This window comes from Balearica regulorum, chromosome 14, assembly GCF_011004875.1.
Source record: "Balearica regulorum gibbericeps isolate bBalReg1 chromosome 14, bBalReg1.pri, whole genome shotgun sequence".
Classification (NCBI taxonomy): domain Eukaryota; kingdom Metazoa; phylum Chordata; class Aves; order Gruiformes; family Gruidae; genus Balearica; species Balearica regulorum.
Genome location: NC_046197.1, coordinates 3,330,442 through 3,353,450, shown reverse-complemented (window position 1 = coordinate 3,353,450; position 23,009 = coordinate 3,330,442). Strand labels below are relative to the sequence as shown.

Genomic DNA, 23,009 nt, shown 5'->3' with positions numbered 1-23,009 from the left:
AGAAAGCCATCCAAGTCAGATCCTGCCTTTGATCCTGCCTCGGCAGGAATGAAGCCGTTGGAGGAACACCCCGAGCGGCAAGGCTCTGCAGCCAAGGCGCCTGTGGGACGGGGACGGCGGCTGGGGGTGCCGGGGTGGCCGCTGCACCCCGGGACCGCGCACCTCCCCGGGATGGGGGTTTTAGCTGGGCATCCCAGAGCGGACCCACCTGCGGGGCCGGGCAGAGCAGGTGCCGCTGCCCCGGTGGCTCCAGCCCCCCCATCCCGCTGGGGCTGGGGGCCGCTCACATCACCCCCTTCGGCCCCACGTTGTGCTTCGGCTGGAATTGCACCTGCTCGTCCCCTCGCAGATACCAGACGGCAGCGAGGGACGGTCCCGGGCGAGCGCAGCCGCAGCCTTGAAGGAGGCTCCATCCCTCCGGCCAAGCTAAAAACCCAACCAGCCCCATCCTGTGCTCCCCACCCTCAAAAAAAAAATCCCCGGTCACGTTTTTTTTTTTTTCTCATCCCCTCTGAAAACTGCAGCTTGAACCTAACACCAGCAGAGCCTCCTCTCGGCGGAGCAGCCTCCTCGTCAGGAGAGCATCCACAGCTGTAAATTACCCTGCGGTTGGAAGGCGTTTGCTGTATTTCTCCGGTGCGTTTTTGGGTTTTTGGTGTGGTTTTTTGGTTTTTTTTGTTTTTTTTTCCAAGCCCGAGGAATAACAGGCTGCGCAGGGCTCGCAGCGACGGCACCCTTTGCAACGGGGAGACATTTTTTTGCGCTTGTGCGGTAACTGAAGTTAATCGGCCCTCCAGCCCCCCTCCCTCTCCCCCTCCCTTTGGTGCTTTTAGTGAATCAGAAAAAGTTTGGCTGGCTGCCTGGAAAGCACTTGCTAAAATCTGATCTCTTACTTCAGCAGCCTTAAAACTTGGGAAGTTATTGGCATTTATACAGTTGGAGCTTGCAGGCTTCCAAAGCAATAAAATAATAATAAAAAAAAAAAAAGGCCAAAAAAAAAAAAAAAAAAGCTCTGCGCTCTGGTGCTATTAGAACCATACTTGCTCCATTTCGTGCTGATTTTGCAGCATTTTGCGGGATTTGAGGCCGGGATTCGCTGCGGATGGGTGCTGCGGAGGTGTCCTGGGCTGCGGCTGGAGGGGCGGCGGATCTCACTGGGTGTTACACCGAGAGGCGAGCTCTTTCGGCGATTAGCGTTGGGAGCCAAAACATTAGATTAGTCATACTCAAGGGCCTTCGAGTGAGTGTTTACAGTATTAATGGTAGATGAAAAGATGTGAATGCTGTAAGTTTTTATTGCCCATTTTGTTACACTTTCTTTCTGGATTTATTCATGGGATTACATGTTTTGAGCCTGAATGGGAGCGAGGGATTATAGGATTTCTTTTATAATGATCAGTTTGGGTAGGAGTTAGCCTTTGGTGAACTGGAGTAAATTAATGCATCACTTAGGTTTAATATTTATTTAGGCTAAAGGAAGTTGTTTAGTTTTGCTTAAAGGGCTCTATGTTGTATTGGGGAGATTTAAGAGCGCCTGAAATGGATTATATTCTAAGGCCGCCTTTCGCCCTCCCGTGCAAGCCATGATCAGCGGGTCGTCCCGCGTGTTAGTCTTAGAATTACGCTCCTCTGCTGCTGACTCTTACCCTGTGGCTCTGCAGGCAAAGGTAAAAATCCCTCCAGCGTGCGCTGGGGCTGGACGTATTCTGGGGTAAAATACCGCGGCTCGGGTATTTTGCATCTTCTTTTGGTTACGGCTGCGGTGCGTTGACGTGCAGGCTGCCCGCGGTTAGGGGGTGTGGTAGCTCAGCCGCTGGCTCAAAGCTTTCTCGTAGACCCCGATGCTCCTCTGCAGCCGTCCGCAGGTGACCCCGTCGGGTGTAGCGTCACCCGTGGGTGGGTCGTGGCAGCGCTGGAGAGACGTTCCCCAGCCCGGACTGTGGGGAGGTCGGAGGGACGGGAGTTTTCAGGAGCAGGATTTAGACTCCTGGGTCAGTCGGAGTCCTCCAGGGGTGACGTTTCCACCGAGGAACAGCAGGGAATAGTACCTGGGGGGTCAGGGGGGAGCGCTGCTGGGGCGCGGTGGCCGTGCGATGGCACGGCTGTGAGAACGGCCCTGTAGCTTACGGGGCTGCAAGGAGGAGAGCTCGTTCTCCGGTCCCTTCCCCCGTGGCAGCATTGTCCCCATCTTGTTTTGTTCTCCTGCATCTTGGGAAGTTCCTCTGCTGCTTGGGGTTGCTGCAGTCCCGAAGGCAGCAGGGACACTGGATATCCTTGGGGACGCTGGAGAGGTTAATTTATTTAGCCAGGTTGTTCTTAGGGGTGCCCTTGCACTGCTGGTCACTAAACTCTCCCTCTGTCGCTTATCTTTAGCATCCTTCCATTTAATTCTCCCGCTGCCTTTTCACAATTCCGGGAGCAATTTGTGCTCTATGTGCTTTTTCCCTCCGTGCGTCCCGGAGCAGTTTTGGGGTTGGCTTTGGAGTCAGTCCCTGTTCTTCATGCGGGCGAGAAACCCCAGGAGGACCTTGCTTGGATGGAGGGGATCTCCCATGCTGCGCTGGCTCTGGCAGCCCCGGTGGCCCTTAGGACGTTGGGATTGGGGACATGGGTCTTCAGGAGCTCAGAGGTCCCCCTTTGCCGGGGCAGGTGGGGGCTGGAGGCAGCTTTGGTGTAGGCTCAGCAGTAGGACGTGAGGTTTTGGGTGCCGTCCTGGTTTGCAAAGAGCTTCCAGCTCTCCCGTCCCTGGGCCACCTCCAGCGCATCGTCAGCCAGAGTATGGGGCGATGCTGGCGCGGGCTGCCCGGCCACGCTGTGGAGCGGAGGCTGATGCTGCCTCAGCCTCTTCCCTGCCCTGATAAACCTTGGCGTGTTCTTCTACATGAAGTGCATCTGTCTTAGATTATGAAGAGGTCCCCGATAGGGCCAAATCCTTTGCTTTTATGGCTCTTGTAGGTTAAGATCCAGCTTTGGAATCTGATCCAGAAGCAAACAGGAGGTCAGAGGAGCGCGCAAGGCAGCACCGGGCTATTTTCACATCTGCTGGTGTTGTGTAAGAGGAAGGCTGCCGCGCGCCATGCCAATAGCAACTTATGTTTCTCCTAAGCTCCTGTGCAGCGACAGACAGTTATTGTTTGGGGCTTTGTAAAGTGAGACCCAGAGAAGTGTTGCTTCCACACGTTCAGTGAGCCAGATCCTGCGGTCTGGCGAAGCTGCGTGCAGCACATGTCGGAGGCGTGAGCCTGCTGAGCGGCTCCCTCCCCTCTCCCTGTCTGCTCCTCCCCGGGGGTGGTCGGACATGAGGGACACCGAACGGTGCCCGGGACACCGTTGCGGACGAGCCAGAGCATGGTCCTGGTCACAGCGCGCCCGGTTTGCCTCGCCACGGGGCTCTTGAAGCGGTGCTGGAGCCAAGGGTCCCTGCTCGCCCTGCCCTCGCCCTCCTGGTGGCAGTGCCGGTGGCCGGCACCGCGGGCGGGGTGCTGGACCACGCAGCCCCGGCGGGGTTGTTCTCGTGTCTGCCCTCACCCTCCTCGGGAGGCACGAGCGTCTGTCTTGAGATGGCAGCCAAGGCTGTGTGCCCTGCCGGGGACGGAGGCGCTGGGACATCGCTGCATCACTTTTGAAGCCCGTGCTGTGGGATAGCGCAGGCGCCACTTCGATGGGGAATATCGCTCCGCTCCCTGCGGCAAAGCCCTGCGTGCTGAGACTCGGCAGCAGCTCAGTGCCCTGCGGCTGCCAGCCTAGGAGATCCCGTGCTTGCCATCTCCGCTCAGCCCGGACCGGGACCACCGAGTCCTCGGCACAGCGTCCCCGTGCCGGCACCAACCTCCTGCTCTGTGAGGGTGTCCGAACCCCTCAGATGGAGGTAACGCTCCTCCACGAAAACGTCTGAAGTGAGTTCTGCTTTCCAGCCTTGTCTCGCTGTGGTTCCTGCCGCGCTGCAGTACCCGCCCGAGCTGGCCCGCCCCGCGCTCGTGTGGGGCTGCTAACGCCCGGGTTGTAGAAGTGATGCTGCGAAGGAGAAGATGTGGGAAAGGTAGTCTGGGAAAGGCTGGGAAGTTTTCTGTTGATTTTTCTGATCACAGCTGACTCTTAATTATTAGGCAGTGAGAAGACAGAAGAAACTGCCTAAGCGAAGTGTGATTTAATTAGAGGAGGAGTTGCTCAGTGATGTTGATGAAGCGCATGATCCCATCACAGGCCAGAGTTCCTGAAATGGTCCATGGCTCCAGGTCTGTCCTGCTGCTGGACTCGCGGCGGCGGATGCCGTGCCTGCTCGTGTGGCTCCGCTAGTCTGCAAGCCGCAGAGGCAGAGTTCGGTTGTGTATTAAATCAGTTTTCCCCTGTTTAAAACCCCCTTGCTCTCCGGGAAACAACCATGCTGCTTGCCTCAAGGGGTTTTTATTCCCCGCTGCTGACTCATTGCACTGACCTACGAAGCGTTGTGGCCTGAAGCTGCCCCTCGCACCCTGCTTCTGCCTCCCGGTCCTTGGAGGGCTCAGGCTCGGGGAGGAAGAGGAGACACGTTGGAGCAGCCGCCTGGGCTGGGGCAGGGAAGTCCGGCTCTGCTGAGCGACAGCAGCCTGGCGCCTGTGCTGGTGCACGCTCCGGCTCTCCCATGGGAGAAGCGAGGCTGGGATTAGCATGGAGTGAGTGCAGATGGGGGGTCTTGCTCCTACACGGGTGGGGGTACGCAGCCCATGCCCCCCACGGCGGCCGGCGGCCGCCTGCCCTGGGCATGTGCTGCCTTTGCTTCCCACGGCCCCCAGCCCTTCAGCGTGCTGGGACGGGTCCTCTGCCAGAAGACCCCCTCAAACTCATGTTTAGCAGGAAAATTTGGAAGGACAAAGCTGGCTTCCGGATTCCCATCCCAGCGAGGCAGAAACAGAGGTGAACTCCTTCGGCTTTTGGGGGCTTGGCATTTGCTGGGTGTTGTGGCAATGGGCAGCAAGGCAGAGCTGCTGCTTGGAGGCTTCGACCCGCGCACCTGCGTGTATTGCAGTTTGTCTTTTCAAGGCTCTGGAGATGCGCAGGATGCTTCTGAGAAAGAGAGAAGGACGCGGGTGCTATTGAGGAGAGCACGTAGGAGGGCACGGTAGATGTAGGGTTCAGATTTTCCCCGTTGGAGGTAGCTGGATGCATCGTGGTGGTTTAATTTCTATTTTGCTTTCCTTATTTGCACCTTATTGGACCGAGGCTGGATGGAGGTGAGCGGCGCTGGGTTTGGAGCGGCGCTGGCTGTCGCGGGAGGAATGCCCGCTCGAACCCGCGTGTTCTCAGCTCGTGGAGCAGCTTGGCCGGAGCGCGCTGCGGCAGGAAAGAGGCGAGCGGAACAGGGAAGGGGTGACACTTCCCAAGCCCTGTGTGCGTAGTTGGGACGTGGAGATGGAGCCGGCGGTGGGTCCTTTGGCGAGGGGGAGGCGGGGGTGACTGCTGAGGGCTTCTGGGGGCTCGGGTAGGGTGAGCAGCGCCGGGGGGCTCAGGTGGCCGCTCAGAATATCTGATTTTGCTGTGAGCTGATCGCACCAAGCTGGTCGCATGGATATCTGCCTCTGCTGTGGGAGCTCAAGGGAAAGATTTCCCTGGGGCTGAAAGAATGGGGTTTTTTGATCCATAAAGCTACTTCCCGGATCCTTGGGAGTATTTTTATGGGTCTCTTCCTTTCCTTAGGAGCTGGGAAACCCCATGTCGTAGTGTCTGCTCTCTTCCCTTCACCCTGCCTGAGCAATAGCTGCGTTTGCTTTGATTTTCTGAGGATACAGACACTTTTGATATTGGTTGTGATAAGAGCAGGTGAAAAATGTGTTCAGGGAACAGTGTGAGTCAAAAACCAAACAAAAATAGTGGCTACTGGTGGTGCCAGGGCAGGGGTATGTGAAAGTGGATACCTGCTGCCAGGGCCTTTGCCTCGGGTCTCCGCGAGCTGCTGCGGTGCTGGGAAGGCTGGGGTAGGGCACGCCACGCGCGCTGGGGGGCCGAAGCCTTGGGCACGGGGAGGCACCTAAATCCCCTCCTGCCTGCGAGCCCAGCACAGCCCCGGCGCGGCACAGCCCCCAAACGTGCTTCGGGAAGAGATGCTCTGCTGCGAAGCGTGACCTTCCAGTGCTCTGCTCCTGAGACCGGGGGGCTCCATCTGGGAATCTGTGGCCCCAACAGGTCCAAACCGTAATTTTTTTTTTCTTTTTTCCTTTCCTTCCCTGGGTTTTTGTGTTTTGATCACCTGCTGGGCCACAGCAGCAGGTACAAGCAGAAATTATGCAGAGCTGTGCATGACGTTGCCTACCTGGTATGTCGCTTCTGTGTCCCGGTACCTCTCTAGATGTCCATGGAGGATTAGGCATCCAGTGAAGCAGCTGGAGGGAAAGTAAGGAAAAAAAACCCAACAAAACCCCAACAAAATAGACTGTCTGGCTCTACCAAAGTATTTTCCTGTTGGCATTCAGCAGCCTCGCCATAGCATGAAGAGAAAGAAAGGGGAACAGAGAGAGGAAGGAGGAGGCTTAGCCTGTCATGGTCTGCGCGTTTCCCTTTGTGCGAGCTCCTTGCCGCGCTGGGGGCTGCGGTGGGTGGGTGGGAGCCGACGTGCCAATCTTCCCTGCTTGGCCGGGGCAGGCTGCGGGGCTCGTGCCCCCGGCTCGCCAGCTCGCTTCTGTGCGGGGCTGGGCTCCGCGGGCAGTGCTTCGACACCTCCCTGCCTGTTTCGCCCACACAAACAGCTGGATGTCAAGCTCAACCTCAGGGCCGTGTTTTCCACGTAGCGACAGCACATCTTTCCCCGGCGCAGCACTGTGCCCTCTGCCAAACTCCACTTATGCCCCGCTCGCCGCTCGTGTTTGCTCTTTCATGAGGTTATCCGCTTTATTCCGCTGCAGCCAGCGGAAGAGGGGTCGTGCTGCCGGGAAATCCGAAATGCCTTTAACATACCGACCTTCGAGTGGAGTAACAGCATCTAGCAGCATCCTCCTGCGCAGAGCTCCCATCTCAGCATGGTGCTGCTCCCGCTTCACGAGCGCGTGCCCGTCGAGCCCGCTGGCGATGCTGGCTGAGGTGAACTTTGCTTTGGAGGGAAGCTGGGAGGAAAGGGGGAAGATCCGAGGCTGCGGTGTTGGATAATCACAGCCCCTGCCTCGGGGGGCACTTGACATGGGATAAAAAGCGGGCAGCGGGGAACCCGCGGCAGGTCCTGCTCGCCACCGTATGGCCGGTTGTGACGGGAGAGGAGGCAGAGCCCGGCCCTTGGGCTCACCCCACGCTGAGGGGAAGGTGAGACGGTGCTGCCTGGGGCTCGCTGGGGCAGACCGGGGGTGCTGGGGCTTGTCCCGGGGGGAGGCAGAGCCCCCAGCGGTGGCCAGGCTGAGGGGGCCAGATCCTGCCAGCGACGAGGGGATGGCGCTGAGGGGAAGCAGCGTGGTGAGGTGCCGGCTGTGCCCCACGATGCCTCCTGTGCTGTTAATGTTTTATAATCCAAATCACGTCGAGATTGATGAATGCTAAACCTTGGGGAAGGTCCCGGGGAACTGCATGTTGCACGGATACAAATACCAGAATGCGGCAATTAATAATGGATTGCTCTTCCTACAAGGTATTTCCAGCGCTCCTTATTCCTCCAAGTTCCTTTTTCTCCTTCTGCATACTTCAAATCCCTTTCTTTCCTGCTAAAATACTATCTTTGGCATCATTTTTAAGGACAGCTTGTTAAAAAGCTGTTGTATCTTTTGGAACACCCCGAGCTACTCTTCTGCAGAAATGCAGAATGAACAGAAAAACGCAGGGAGCAGTGGCGAGCCTGGTAAATAACTGGGCTTGCAGCGTGCGTGCAGGGTGCCCGTGGGCATGGCCGGCGGGATATGAGGCCCTGGGAACATTAATTAGAAAATGGGATGAAGGACAATATCGATAGAAGGGCGTTTGGTGGCTTCTCTGTTGCTGGTAATCCCCCGGGAGAGAGGGATGCTCTGGAGAGCTGGCGCGGCAGTGCTGCGATCGCACGGGTTCCCTCTCCCGCAGGTGGGTCTGGGGTCACCCCCCTCCCTGCAAACCCTGGGCCATCCGCTATCCGCGCGGCTCCTTGCGCCGCTCCTGCCGAATTGTCAGGTACGAACCTGAACAGATACTAATATTTATTTTCCCAAGTTGGATTCAAACCAGAGGCAAAATTTGGCTCAGTCCATTTGACTCACTGACAGCGAGTGGGGCGCGTGCTCTACTTCCAGCCATGATCCCCAACTATAAAATTAAAGCTGATTTTGACCCCCTTAAGCTGCCGGGCCTTAAGGTTACAACCCTGCATGAGTAGCATCGGTTCCCTCCGTGGGAGGCTGTACTGTAAGATTGCACGGCGCAGTGCGGTATTGATTATCTGTAAAATAAATTATGATGTATGTAGTGCGGGTTTCTGACCCCGTGGTCGCGACCTCACGGTGATTGGGGAGACTTCCGACCAGCTGAGATCAGAATAGCAAACAGCCCCCCAGCAATCGATAGAAGAACCAGCGGGTCTGTGATTGTTGGGGCCTTTTACAGGAATAATGTTCGATGCTGCGTACGCGTGGCGTTTTTATCCCGGGGAACAGGCGGTTTTTGCTACAGACTTCACCTAGAATTAGATGTGAAACTCCGCGTTGGGCGTTCTGCTGCGTGACGAGCCAGGCTAACCACGGGGCGACCGGGGATGGAAAACTTTGTGGCGCAAAAGGGAGCGCGCGCGTTTTCTGCGTCGGGGTTCTCAACGATCAGCGAAGCTGGTACGTCTTGGCTTGGAAGGGAGGAGCGAGGGGCAGGCGCCGAGGGTCTGCCCTGTTTATATTGTGTATTTATCTTGTGAGTTCAAAACAGCATCATCTCAGCCCCTGGGAGAGAGCTCTTCTCACCTACAAGCCAAACTGACCGATTTCTGGCAAAACCGGTAGCTAGGTTGCAGGGCTGAATATTTAGAGATGCGCAAGCTGCCCGCAGACGTGGATGCGGTGAATGAGGTGCCCGCTCCGGTGCTTTGCTGGGCTTGCTCCCCTGACCTGCGTAGGTGCAGCTGAGCCACCAAAGCACTGGCAAGGTGGGGGACGGAGGGGGAGACAATAAGCGGGCGTGGTCTGCCAGAGAGGCAGAGGGCTTGCTTTTGTGCTGTTTATGTTGAAAGAGTAGGTAATGTGAATTTAATTGCCGTTTGAATTGAGTAAACGAGAAAATGGAATTTATTTGCGCAGTTTTCATTTCTGGGAGCGTGATTTCCCCAGCGCCCGCCATCGCCGTGCGTGCCAAGGAGCTGAATGCCACCAGGTTATGTCGTGGGGTTTCACTTCTGGAGAAGATCCGTGCTAGCTCTGACGCGGGGCCAGCGAGGCTGAGCCCGCAGGGCTGCTCCGTTAGCCGGGTGGCAGGCCCGGGGACGTGGGGAGCTACGGCTGGTCCCAGACCAAACGGGAGCTGTGGGCGTTCCCAGGTCAAATGGGGAACTGCTCGAACTGTTTCTTTGGCACCGTTCGGGTGCCGCGGGGCTCTGACCCGCTCCTGCGGGTCCCCTTGCAGAGGGATGCTCGGAGAGCAGGGGCATGGGGACGTCTGGACCGAGGCACAGTGCTTTACAGCATCCCGGTGCTGTAGGCACGAATGCTGGTGGTTCAAGGAACGGGCTGTTGGGGAATCCCCAGCTTCATGCCATACGGTATCCTTTCTGTGTTTGCCCACGGCTGACCTGAATTTCCGCCCAGCAGCGCTTTTCCCCGCTGCTGGTGACTGGTGACGGACGCAGCAAAGCGTGTTGGGATCTCCCGGGTACCCGCAAGCTGTGCGGGGATGCAGCAGCCCAAACCTCAGAACGTGCCTTCGTGATTTAGTGATTCTAAAGAATCACCTTAATGATTCTTGGTGAAAGAAAACGTCTCTTTTTCTCTGCCCTCCCCTGCCATTTAAAAAATGTTTCAAAAAGGATTTATTTTCCAAAACTGTTGAGAATCGTTCCCTGAAAATGGGAAACCTGCAATCTAAATTAAAACCGAATGAAACTTTTCCCTAACTCAAAGTAGAAAGATAAGAAATCCTATTTGTCCGGCATTTGCAGTCTAAAGATTTCCATGCAGAAGCGCAGCTAATAGGGATCGGTACAAATCTTCTATTAGAAAACAAACCGTGCTTTTCATTTCTGGCCCTGTGTTCGCGTGTTTGTTATATCTGATCCTGAAGGCAGATTGACAGTTTGGTTTGGATTAAATTCAACACATGGTTTATGCCATACTTTCGATAAGGCTCAATAGTAATCTGATTTTTTTTTTTTCTTCATGTAGTCTTTAGTGCATGAGCAGCAGAATTGTCCGTTCCTAGGAATATTTTTGCAGTGAAACCATTGAGGAATTTATTTCCGGAGGGAAGATAAAATTACTGATTTTAAAAACTCTCAAGGTCCCAAGTAAAGTTGAAATTCATTAACTGCAGGCAGTAAGCTTGACGTGACCTGGGCAGCTTTCGAGCTATTTTATTGACTGATAAAAAGAGCATTTTCTTTAAATATCTTTGGAAAGGCAGCAGAGGAGGAGACTGGCTCCTGCAGAGGGACCAGCGCAGGTTCCTGTACTTGTACCACCAGCATCGGCTCACGGTTCTGGTTAGCCGGGAAGGAAGATCGTCACCATTTGCACCTGTACGTGCTTGGGAGCTCTGGCTTCTTCCTGGGAATAATGAGCATTGCCAGTGTCTGCTGGTTCCTTGAAGGACCTCCTGCGGTACGTCCCAAAGACGGGCTTTTAGGTCCATTGGCCCATTAGGTACAAATAAGTTACTTATTTGTATAACATATATATTTATTCTGCTTAGATGGGCTTTGCTCTCCAAAGCTGTGTCTTTTGTCATTGCTCTGATCCCTAGAAAGAAAGTGGGGGGAAAAAAGGTAGAAGAATTGGGCGTGGGGAGGACTGAAGGAGCAGAGGAGGAGCTGCTTGTCGCCTTTGTGGCTCAGCGTTTTGTGCCTGGAAACTTGGCTGCAAAGCGTTGTGTCCGTCCTCGCTGTAGGATGCAGCGATCTGTTGTGGCTAATTTTGGGTCCGCCTCTGATGCAAGTGTGGCGACTTGCGAACGTGGTTATTTTATCGGGGTGAGGTTGGTCCTGAAGCTTGTCTTTGGTGCTTGGTGGGACCTGTCGGTTGGTTGTACGGTGCTAGAACCGGGTGCTGGAAAAGCTCTGACTTGACAGTGATGCTGAAGGCAACTGAGATCCTTATCCCAACTATATATTAACTTAATAAAAAATGAAATTAACGGAGCTGGAGATGAACATTGCCTGGGTCTGCGTTTATTTGAAGCTGCCTCCGGCAGCAAGTTGCACCCAGCGAGGTGCTTAGGTGAGCTCTCCTCTGAGCGATGGAGCTCCCGGGCCGCGTGGCTCAGGGCGAAGTCCTTGTTCCTCAGCAAGACGGTGCGAGTTCCCTGTATCCATCCGTGTTGGGTGAGCCCGGAGATCTCCAGCCTCAGACGGAAAATGTGTGTTTGCACAATTAGCGTGGCCCCTTCCTTCCCTGGGAGCAGAATGGTTTATTGATTTCTTTGGCCCGCTCGCCCCCACCTATTCAGCAATAATGACCCTTCCACCCCAACTCTAAATCATCCCAGCCTGCCTCGCCCGTAAGCCCTCTAATCTTTTTGGGTTGTTGTTGGTATTTATGCTCGTGGAGGTTTATGATCTGTCGGCGCTGGCTGCTGAAATGCTTTATTTATCCATACGCTGGGCCACACAGGGAGCGTCCTTATTCTGGTATCGTGTTCAGGATGCTGTAGTTAAGGTTTGTGTCAGCACTTCCATGCACAAACCTTGTTATTCAGGGGTTTTGCAACTCCGTGGAAAAGAAAACCAGCGACCTGGCACGGCGAGGGGAGACTCAGAGGCACACATGAAAGCCCAACAACCCACTGCCCATTTAGGGATTATTAGATGGGCAACCTCTTTCCTCAAGGAAAATAGCCAAAAACATCCTCCTCCTTTGGTTTGACTTTGTAAAAAGAAAACCCTCTTTTGTGTGCTTGTATTGGTGTCGGATGGGGAAAACACAGTGAGGTAGGACACGGGCTGGAATCCTCTCCGGATGCTTAAAAAATAAACATCCGGCCGATGCGGAACAAAAGTGCCTTCTCCTCTGGAGAAGCCGTGTGGCGTGGAGGGTTTGGGGAAGGCAGTGGCTGCTTGCTTCGCCCGGTCCCACGGCCGGCTCGGCACCGCAGCCCTCCGAACAGTAGGCGACGGGCTACATAAATGTGATTTATTGCCCTGTTAGCGCAGGAGCTTGTGGGCTTATAAATTACTTGGAGATTTCTTGATAATAGAGGGAGTGTGGTATAAAAAAGGAGAGATAATACGGCTTGAGAATGCGTTCCCAAGAACTTTGGGGGAAGGAAAAGTTTTGTGGCCATTGGCGGGTACGGGGTGATGGCTGGCTGTGGTGGTGCAAGAGCCTTTACAGACCGACCCAGCTGGGGAGATGTGTTTTACTGCTCCCTCTTAGTGGCTGGTGGATTTTGGGGGCGCTCCCTGGAGCAGAGCGATAAGTCAGAGTGAAAATGCTCGTGGAGCCCGTTAGCCCGAGGCAGCAGGCTGGGGTTTGCATCGGGGTGAGTTGTTTAAGCAGAATGGATCGGCCACTTGTGTCCGCGAGCAGGAGCAGGCAGTGATGAAGTACCCTCCAGCTCCCTCAGATCAGGGACACTGCGGCAGCAGGGTTTTATAAAGGGAAACTGGGAGTGTCAAGGAGGTTCTTGACGAATTTCATTAGCAGGTACGGAGCTGACGTGACTGGCAGCCCGAAGGCACTGCTCCAAAGCCGTTTTTCTCATCTCCGGGATGGTGCCAGCAGGTCTTGCAGCACGTCACCACGTGTAGCCGAGGGGAGCATGCAGCAGGCTGAAAGCAGCAGTGATGGTACCGGAGCATCATTTTGGGGAGGGCATTAGTGAATTGGGAGGTGCAGGAATACATCTCCTCAAACGTGCCTGGGGCCGGGGGATGCCCGGATTTGGTGCTTGTCTCCCTCTGAGTCCTTGGTTTGCTGAGCGCCTTTGGCAGGGCATGGGGGGAAAGGGTTGGCAGCTTCTCTGCGGGCTTACGAGAGCGCCGGGCTTGACGAGGAGCATCTTGGGTGCCGACACTGAGACAGAGGTGGTTCCCATCTCCTCTGTTTTCCCTTGAAGCTCTTGGAGCTGGCCATACAGTTTGTTCATGGAATGTGAACTTCTAAGCCATTTGTGCTCTTACTTTGGGGGTGTTTTCAGTGTGAAATCGTGCTTTGCTGATTGTTCCTGGGAGCTCTGCCGCGTGTTGCTGTGCAGCATCTCAGACCGTGGTTTCAGGTAGGGCCACCCTGGAGAATTGGTAGGAAATGGAAAAGGTCATTGTTAATGATGACTTTAATTGAGTTTTGCTAAATAAAAGTGGGTCGTCCCAGGTAAGCTGATTTGAAGAGATTTATTTAAAGTAGCACATTTTCAAATGGAAATGGGTTCTGTCTGCCTCCTATGTCAGCAAGGCTCCCGTGGTGAAGTGTTTGGGGTTCAGAGGACATCCAGAATGCCCCATCCTGCCTTACAGTTGATGAAATGGATTTTGCAAGGCAAGCTAAGCATAAAGCAAGATCAAAAGAAAGTATCTCCTTTGCAGAGATGAACGAAACTTTGCATCTTACGTTTCTCATAAGTGAATTACTGATCAAAATTATCTCTGGAAAACCCTGTTCCAGAACTAGCTTGGGAGACTTTTGTGAATGAAGATTTTTGTCGTGTACATGGGAAGAGAACAACTCTTATATTGCAGATGCTTGGTCGTGGTAGCTTGGTGAGAGGAAAAGGAAACTCATGAGCAATGTGTTGGCAAAGTGTGCAACTGAAATGGGGAAAAGCTGCTGAAGGGCAAGGGGGTGCTCATCTCCGTGGCTGTGATTTCACAAATTGCCATTTATTTGTAGGTAATTTGCTGGCCTACTCCACTTTTCACCCTGACTGCTCTTCCTCAAGGCTGTTAACCCGGGACCTTGCTTTTAAGGAGTCCCAGTGTGTTCGGAAAGCTCCGGTGGCTTGTTCCTGGGAGCTGGTCTGCTGGATTGTGCTGTGCTCTTGTCCCAGTTCCCTGCTCTCTCCTATTCAGGACCCTCCAACGTCATTTCCAAACCTAAGCTTTCCTCGTGGAACAGCAGCATTGGGCATCTCTGGGCCCCTGCAGGAACAGGGCAGATGAATCTTACATCCCCTCTGCCCCCTTTCTGTGAATTTTGGGGTTTGATACAGCTGCGTACTTTGATTTTTGAAAAGGAAGGGTTGTGCCCCTGTCTCTTCCAACAGGATCTCAAGTCAGGGCTTGTCTGGTAGACTATTTGGATATGGTGGTTGAGGTCCAAGCACAGAGAATATGTCATTACCTATTGCCTGCGTCATTGGCGAGTGGGAACTGGAAGGAGAAAAGGAAATGCCCAGAGGCGGTTGGTATTTTATTGGGTTTTTCAGACCTGAGGAGAAGTCACTGTCTCTGTGAATCATAACGTGTAGTTTGCAGAGATCTCCTTCGCGTACAACTCCTTTTCCTGTTTTGACACTAAAAGCTTCGGATCAGCCTGGCAGTTGGGGAAGGGCAGGTCTGCGGCGACCCCTCGTCATGCTGCCGTGCGTCAGCAGCACCAGCCCTGCCGTCACAGCTCTATTTCACCAGCTCGGGACGAAGAGCCCGGAGAGGCTGGACATCTCCATCGGGTGTTGTAATTAGGCTCTGAAAGAGAGATCAGCCCAGAGGAACAGGACTTTTCCCCCTCAATAACTAGTATTAGCAGGCTGGTATTCAGGAGACGGGTAACTATTGAGGCTGCAGTGTATTTACGAGTTTCCAGTGATGTTTTAGTAGTTTCCACGACATGGACTTGATACTTGCAAAAGTCTCCCTTCAGAGCGGTGCTGTTGGAGATGGTGGGACTAAAGCAGATGCTCAGTTGAATGATGGCGAAGACAAACTTTAAATGCAGGAGGGGAAGGTGCAAGCTATGGGAGGGATTTTGGGTCTCAAACAGCTAATGTCAGCCAATCCTAAAAGCAGGCATGAAAAACCTGGAGGCTAGTGGGAATGAGCGCAAGGCAGAAGTGAGGTATCGGCAGCACAAATGTTCCCAGCGGAATGACTCCCGCGATGTCAGTAAATCCCCCGATTGGCCTCCGGTTATTGTTAGATGGATTAACCTCCCTGTTCTCGGTCACAACCATTTTCTTATAACCCAGCACGGTGTGGAGCTGCCAAATCATGGGATGAGTGAGCAGCGACACCTGAGGAGGTCCCTTCCCCTGGGCACCGTTCCCGTGTGGGGTCACTGGGTGTTACCTTGCCAGAATAACCAGGAGCAGGACCGGTTGGAGCTTAGTAAAAGGTTTCCAGAGAGGAAACTCGACAGAGGAAAAGTGGCATGGGATAATTCAATAGGGTCTGCAGGCATCTGAATCAGCTGTGTGCTTTTGGAGAAGCCACCTTTCATGTGAGATCAGCGCTTGGGAGCTACTGTCCGGGGAGATGGTTGTTAGCCACATTTTTTTTTTTCTTTTTTCTTTTTTTCCAAATGCAATGGAAAAAAGGTGTTTTGGAACTCCTGCCCTGAGCTCGTGTGCGCTGCTCGGCAGTTGCCATGTTTTACCCTAGAGGGAGTTGCTTTTCTGCAGTGGGAGCGGGGAGCTGTGTGTTCCTTGGACGATGTCAGGGGACCGGGATGAAAGGAGCTACCAGGGTAAACATCGGATCGCTGCTGCGGTGCTGCCACTGCCAATGTTTATTTCTTTTATGGGGGGATTGGTCTCTGGTGATCTTCTGTCTCCTTCTGATGGTGGTGTTTTCCTGAGTATCGCTTGGATTTCCCATGTGTTGTGCTTTTGCTCCTGTTTTTGTGTATGCCCTGGCTGGGCTGGTACGGAGCAGAAGAGCCAGAGATGTCACCTTGGACCTGATGGGCCCATGCTTCAAAGCAGCATGGTAAGTCCTAGGGGTGAACGACTCTGCCTTCTTCCAGGGTTTGGAAACCCCCCGACCGGTTTCAGAGGAGTGAGCTTGGGGTTTCCGCTCTGCCCTGCTGCCGTGGCCAAACGGGTTTGCAGCTGGAGCATCTGCCCTGGGAGGAGGTTGCTGCTGATGGAAGGAAAAGGTCAGGAGTGCTTTGAACCTGGCAGGTTTTTCAGTAATTGGGCTCAGGTCTCGTTTGAAGAGACCAACAAATTGCTGGTAAGTATTTTTAGTGGGGTGCATGCAGCTTTTGTCCCAGGAGCACCCCGCTGGGAGGGCTGCCCCGGTCTCTGCTGCAACCCACCCGGTGTGGCCGAGCCGGGCTCCTCCACCGCTGCGTGTGAAACGGGGTGAGGAGCAGAGGGCGATGGGGACAAACCGTGTGCTCGCCCGGCAGCACCCTGGGGATGGTGGGGGGCAGCCCCTCACCCTTGTTTGTCACCTTTGCAGAACTCCCTGTGCTTTGTGCAAAGGCTTTTAACTTGTTCATGAGCAAGTTGGCTGCTGCTGGGTCTGCTTCAGAAGGGACCTCCTCCGCAGCTCAGACACGGGTTATTGTGCTGCTGCCTCGTTGGGGACCGGGTTTGCTCTTAGTGTGTTTTGGGCTGGAGAGACTTCAGGGTTTCCTCTCGAGGTTTTGTTTCTTGAATGCCTGTTTCAGCTGCTCAGCAACACAAATAGACAACTGCTTGTCACAGTTTGAATTGCTGAGGGGTTTTAATTCCTGCCTGTCAGGGCTGTTTATTCCAGCAGGAGTATTTTCTCCGTAAAGAAAAGAAACTTTTTTTTTTTTTGTGAAGGCAGAGAAGCATGCCAAGCCCCCCGAATCCAGCTGCTGGCTTCGCAGGTTGGTGGGGGCTGTTCTGCAAAGCCTTGGTGCAGTTTTCTTTGCAGCGATACTCATGCCATGAGGAGGCACACGGGCATCGAACTACTTCTGAAAAATATTTATGTGCTGGTGCAAGCAGCGAGGAGCGGTGGCAGTAGCACAGAGCATTGCAGGGATCCTGGGTCATGCGTGGCCTGTGTGAAGCCTGAGGGACGGTGTCACCGGTCAGCAGAGTGTGTGGGGAATTAATAAATAGTGAAACTTCCCCCTGAGCAGAGAGTGTACCCCTTGGGAGGCACAGCGGGAAGGGGGGGATTGTTTTGGGTTTTGTTTTGGCCTCACTGAACTTGATGGTGTTGGAAAGAAGTGTGGTGAAGTGGCAACAACGGGAGCTTAGCTCTTCCCCAGCAAAACCATCTGGGGAGAAACCATGACAGGAAATTTCAGTCGTAAAGGGAATGTTTTGGAAAGGTTAGGCTTGTGGCAGTAGTGAGTTTTGCAGATCAGGACTGTTGTGAAGGCTGTGGTAGTGTAGCATCCTCCAGAGCCAGTCCTGTCTTCTCTCCATGGGTTGTGTGTCTCATGATCCGCGTGGTAGGACGTGTCCGGAGCAACGTTTGTGCAGTGAGGTCTCGGTCCTGGGGAGGTGCTGGCACCAAGGTTTGGGTTGCTCTGTAGTCACAAGGCAGTGCTGTTCAGGCAATGTTTGGCACCAAAGGGGATGAGACCTGAGCAGGGGCCTGGAGGGGACACGGGGGCTTCGCCCTGGCCCTGGAGGGCTCTGCCAAGGTCTAAGGTGAGTGGCAGAGCTACATAAACTGTTGGGTGATACTAGTCCAGCTTATTCCTATGTTTCTTCCAATAAAAAAAATAAATAAAAAAACCCCATTAGTGCAGTCGTAAATGGGAATGTTGTACATCTTGTAAAACCGAGCGCTGAACATGGGAACAAATTTGGAGCCCTGAAACCCAGCCTATCCAACTTCTGTCTGGTGAGTTTGACAGCTACAGCATAAACCTTTGCAACTTCTGCAGCCCAGGCTGCACAGAGATGCCCTGTGGAAGCCTGAGGTGACCTCGTGAAACCACCATGGAAATGTAATGTATTTCAGTAAGTGAGGGAGGATTCTGTTGAGTTGTTTGTTTGGTCTTATTTTAATATCTTCTATTTTTTTCCCCCCTACTTATCTTTTTGAAACTCCTGTTCTTACTATTCTGGAATTTTCACACTATTTCCTAAAAATATAGTTTCACTGAGATATCGTTGGATTTTTTTTAAAATGGAAAAGCAGTGGATCTTGTGGGACAGAGGTGTAGCACTCGAGCAAAGCTAAACTGCTTTGTACCATGTGGCCCCAAGTCTCCCTGCATCTGAATCTCTTCCTGAGACAAAATCACGTGGATCGATGACAACTTTGAGTTGAGATTGCTGAGATGGCCTTAAACTGGTATCAGAGATGTCCTACGAGACCACAGGGCTGGACATTTTAAAGCTCTGTCATGATCTTGTGTCCCAGTTTGGGAACCCCAGAAAGGACAACCAGAGTTACTTGACAAACATGCATCTGATACATGGAGGATCTTAGTTTTCCCCTTGAGACCTCGGTTGGCCAACGGTTGGAGCTGCAGAACTGAGCACCTGCAGATCCCTTTGGGTACGTGGGGACCTGCAGCGACCCTTCGAAACCATCCTGAGGGAGATGAGGTGCCAAAGTTGGAGTGGTCACATCTGCGTGGCGTCGGGTCGGACCTTCTTTCCAGTGCTGACCTCCCTCGCAAGCCCTGGGCAGCGGCTTTGGAAGGTGACGTTTTGCCAGGCACAGTGGAAGTCAGAAGGACCACCCAGTTCTGATAAGGGCAATTTAGAAAGGAAGGGGAAGATTGTGAAAAGAGGGGCAAAGGGGCACAAAGGGAAGGAAAAAAAAAACCCAACACCCCACCGCTGAACAAAAATGAAGATCAAGACCGCTGTTAAACACACTGCCTGCGAGGGAGGTCTCCACCGTGCCTTTTCTAATCTAGAGCCAGCAAGGATTGTATTAACAGCTTCAACGCAATGGAACAAATTAATCCCTGATGTAATTGAAATCGGTGAGGTCTCACAATAGGTGAGTTTGACCCAGTGGGATAGAAATAGAACAAGTATTGGAATGAAGGAGTGAAATGAAGTCACACTGTTCAGCCATTGGTATTTCATTCCTAGAAACAAAGGCCAGACAAACGCAGAGAATACATGGCTCTGCTGGGCATGGTTGAAAGCTGCTCAATAATATCAAGCTTTGAAGGGATATTTCTGTGTGGAGAGGAAGTATATAGCAGAGATATAACAAGCATTAAAAAGAAAGAAAGGCAAAGAAAGAAAGGAAGAAAGAAAAAGCCCTGCTTGCTCGTTGCCTGATTGATAGCTGTGATAAAATACCAGCCCTGAATTAAAAAAAAAAAAAAAAAAAAAAGTCCCAACTGGAGAAAAATAAGAAAAAGGATTAAAATCTGAATTGTGTTTCCAGAGAACCAAAACTGTCAAGAGTTTGTGGCAAGATACCCCCGCCGCTGAGATGCACGGGGTTGGTTTGCTTTGGTTAGCGCAGGTAGCAGAACTGGTCCCACTGGGAAAGAGGTGCCTTTGGGTGCTGGGAGGTGCCTCGGTCTCGGCCCCTTCGTCGCTGCTGCGCCACGGCACGACGCAGGCTCCTGTGTCGGGGGAAGGTGGACGCCGGAGGGGTGAGCTCCCTCTTGCAGGCTGCTGAGCTGCTGTTGCTCATGGTCATTATATTAATAATGTGACTTGGGGGCTGCAGGCAGCGCCCTGGTTCTGAACCGGTGAGAATGGGCCCATGCAGGTGGAGATGTGGGGGATTGGGGTGTTGGGGAACATTTCTGAGAGCTGCATTGCGCACTGGGCTTTGCACCGGCGCGCAGCGCTGGCTGGAGGTGCCTTCCCTTCCTCTGGTTGCACGCAAGTATGGCTGGGGTTTTAAAAGTCATTAATCAAGGCTGAAATCAAGGCTCTTCCCCTGACTGGACCATTTCCTAGCGTGGAACAAGTTTAAAATGTCCCCATCTCACAAATAGTGCATTTTTGCAGTTCTGGCCAAGGCTCACTCCATCATCAAAAGGAGAAATTTGGTTTTCTCGAAGGCGGCATCATCTTTCTCTAGAAAATGGCCAAATACTGACTGATGGGCCATAAAACATTCCGTTTCCTCAAACTCTCTCAGGTTCCAGTTTTTCGGCACTACCTCCAGCCTTCCTCGTCATTTCATACCAGGCTCAGTAAGGCTGTTGTCTGTCGTCCGAGGGTCCATGGACACCGTGCTTTGGGGGAGCTGGGTGGCGGTGGTGCGTGGCTCAGCAGGCTGGCGGGATCTCGGGGAGATGCTGGGGAGTTTGGCTGAGCGATAGCTGTATTCCCCAGGGGCTGCGTCTTTCGGAGAGAGCGAAGGTCTGGCGCTGCCCAAAGAGATTTAATGTATGGCCTCTCTGAATGAGACAGGCAGCTCTCTGGAGAAAAGGAGGCTCTGCTTGCAGAGCAGCTTTTGGATCCAAGTATGTGTCACCTCGCTGAGCTGTATGTCCCCTCTTCCAAGCCCTGGAAACGTCTTCTCTTTGGGTCTTGTTTAACATTTCTGAAATCCAAAGGGACGGCAGGCTCGACCCCCTCATCACCCCATTTCCTTCTCCTTTCCAGCTCCATCCCTACATGCACTTCGCTTAGAGTACATTAAGCAAAGAGCAAACATCACTGAATTTCGCGTACTGCAGCAGCTTGAATGACTCGATTTATGAACGGGCTGTAGAGTGCTACAGCTCTTGTAGAGCCAGATCTTCTGGCATCTGGGTTTTAAATAGGATATTCATGCTTGTCAGATGAAATATTTTTTTCCCACTCAAAAAAAAAAAAAAAATCAAAAACCATTTCAAGTGAAATACTTGGTAAACGCTATTGGTGGACTCTTCTGTGGCGTTTGGGAGTCTTGTGTCTGCATCGTTTTGAACAACCTCTTCCATGGAGCACCAAGTTGCCCTTTCTCACGGTGCATCCCGGAGGGGACGCAGTCATCGTCCAAGGTGATGTCTCCCAAGACTGCGAGTGCAACTTTAGCTTTTCGGATGTTTATTTTTCAAGGGAAAAAATATTTTCCTGTGGATAGCAGGGAGAAACAAACACCAAAACAAAGGTCTAAGTTCTGTTATTTTGAAAGGCTTGGTTACGTTTGTGCAATTCTGGCACTGTCACGCCACAGCCTCTCTCCCGTTGGATGCACAAGGATTCACTCTGAAGTGCCCTTTCCCTTCGCTCCAGGTTCCTGCTGTGCATCTGAATATGGAGCCGCTTTGTGTCAGATAAACTTCCAGATGTGCTTCTAAGCCAAAAGATGTGAATACGTTCAAGTGATGCACGTCCACTTCTGTCTGGCTTCGAGCTAGGCTCTGTAACCTGAGGGTAACAATATCCTGGTGACGGATTGACTTTGTGGTGAAGAGGAGGAAAAAGCAGGAAATAAGGAGTGTGTTGTGTTTCACTGGGCGTCGAGGATGTCTGTCGTGGTGAGCTAGCAAATCCTGCTGTAATTGGCATAGAGGAATTTTGCCAAAGTCATGGAAGCAAAGTGGTTTGTTACTTGCCTTTGCGGACTTGAGAGAGATCTGTCTTGGATATCCTCTTGTTGACCTTACTGAGTTAACTTTCATGTGTTTAGAAGGTCATGGAGAAAATCATTAATATTAGGTTGATTTGATGGCTGAAAGGTAATAAGTATTTCCTGCTTATCAGATGGGGTTTGAAAGGACTTTGAATAGCTCGCTTTGTTTGTCTTTTGCAATCGGTACGGCCCTTCGTGAGAGGGATTTTGTATTCCTAGTTCAGTTTGGGGAATGACGTATGGCTTGCTCTCTGATGAGGCTTGGAGGCTCCATAGGATAAAAAGCAAAAAAATCAGGAAATTCTGAAGTCCGGCTCCCAGCTAACTTGGCCATGCTGTGGGCTTTGGACATCTCATGCTGTAACGCTTTATGACATGAACAGTAACGGATTAACGTCCCCTTTTACTGAAAGGCTCAAAATAGAAAATTGGAGCTGCGGAGATGTTGGCCGGATGGAAAGCCAAATCCTGTAAACGTTTCATTGGATTGGCTATTTATTTTTCAAGGGAAAAAATATTTTTCTGTGGATAACAGGAAGAAACAAACACCAAAGCAAATGTCTAAGTTGTGTTATTTTGAAAGACGAGTATCTCATTGACCTCGGCGAGGCTGTGATTGCTTTCTGTTCACAACAGGGCATCGGTGTTTGCAGAGATGTGGCACGAACTTGTGTGGGACTGATGTTGCCGTGCTGCTGTCAGAGGCTTTCACCATGCTTGAGTGTTTCTGGGGCTGCTTAATGGTGAAACCTTAGGATGCATGAGCAAAATGGTCTTCCCCTCGCCCTCCACCTGAGATTTAACAAATAGGAGAGTCATTCTTTAAGCTGAAGGATCATTGTAAAGCCATTTAAAATGAAATCCACTCATTGTTTGAAAATCATTTGGCAAAAAACCACTTGAAAATCTCCCAGTGTGGGCTGTCTGAAGACAGATGTCCTTTCTGGTCTCTGTGGCTGTTTGGAAAGGAGGTAGGGCTCAACGCACCTGCCTTGAATGATGGGGCAAGTACGACAGAGGAGGGAGACCTGCTGCTTCTCAGGGGTGAGGTGTTTCTGAGGCATTGGTTGCTTGAGATGATGGTTGTTTTTAAAAGTAATGCTGTTTATTCCCTTGCATTACCTCCGTATTGCCAGCTGTATTTTTAGGATGTCTTTGCTAGCTGTATATTATCAGTGAAAGATGTAGCGGTAAATAAATAATAAATGGATGAGGAACTGATTAGAAAGAAAAAGAGAGGAAGAATAAAAATGAAAGCAAATGTGATGCTCTGTTTTAACAACTGTGATTTTGCAGACTATAAACTGTTGGCAAAGAATGAGATGGAGTTCTCTGAAACCCGCTGTCCTGGGATGCTGAAGTTGTCCCGCATAGGCAGCAGCCCATACCGGTTGGATAGATTTCCAAAACAGACCATGATATAACCCCAGGTCCCACCAAAATGCTGGAGGAGATAAAATAATGCAGGAAATCCTTTTCCTGTCCCTAGAGAGTGTCCCACAGGGCACATTGCTGGGCAGGAGCTCGAAGGTGCAAA

At 52.3% G+C, this 23,009-nt stretch overlaps 1 protein-coding gene across 1 annotated transcript in view; it reads left to right on the top strand.

Annotated features, from left to right (window-relative positions):
- Positions 1–23,009, top strand: part of FGF18 (fibroblast growth factor 18) — a 73,609-nt gene that overhangs the window by 2,007 nt on the left and 48,593 nt on the right. The gene's annotated exons all lie outside the window — the stretch shown is intronic.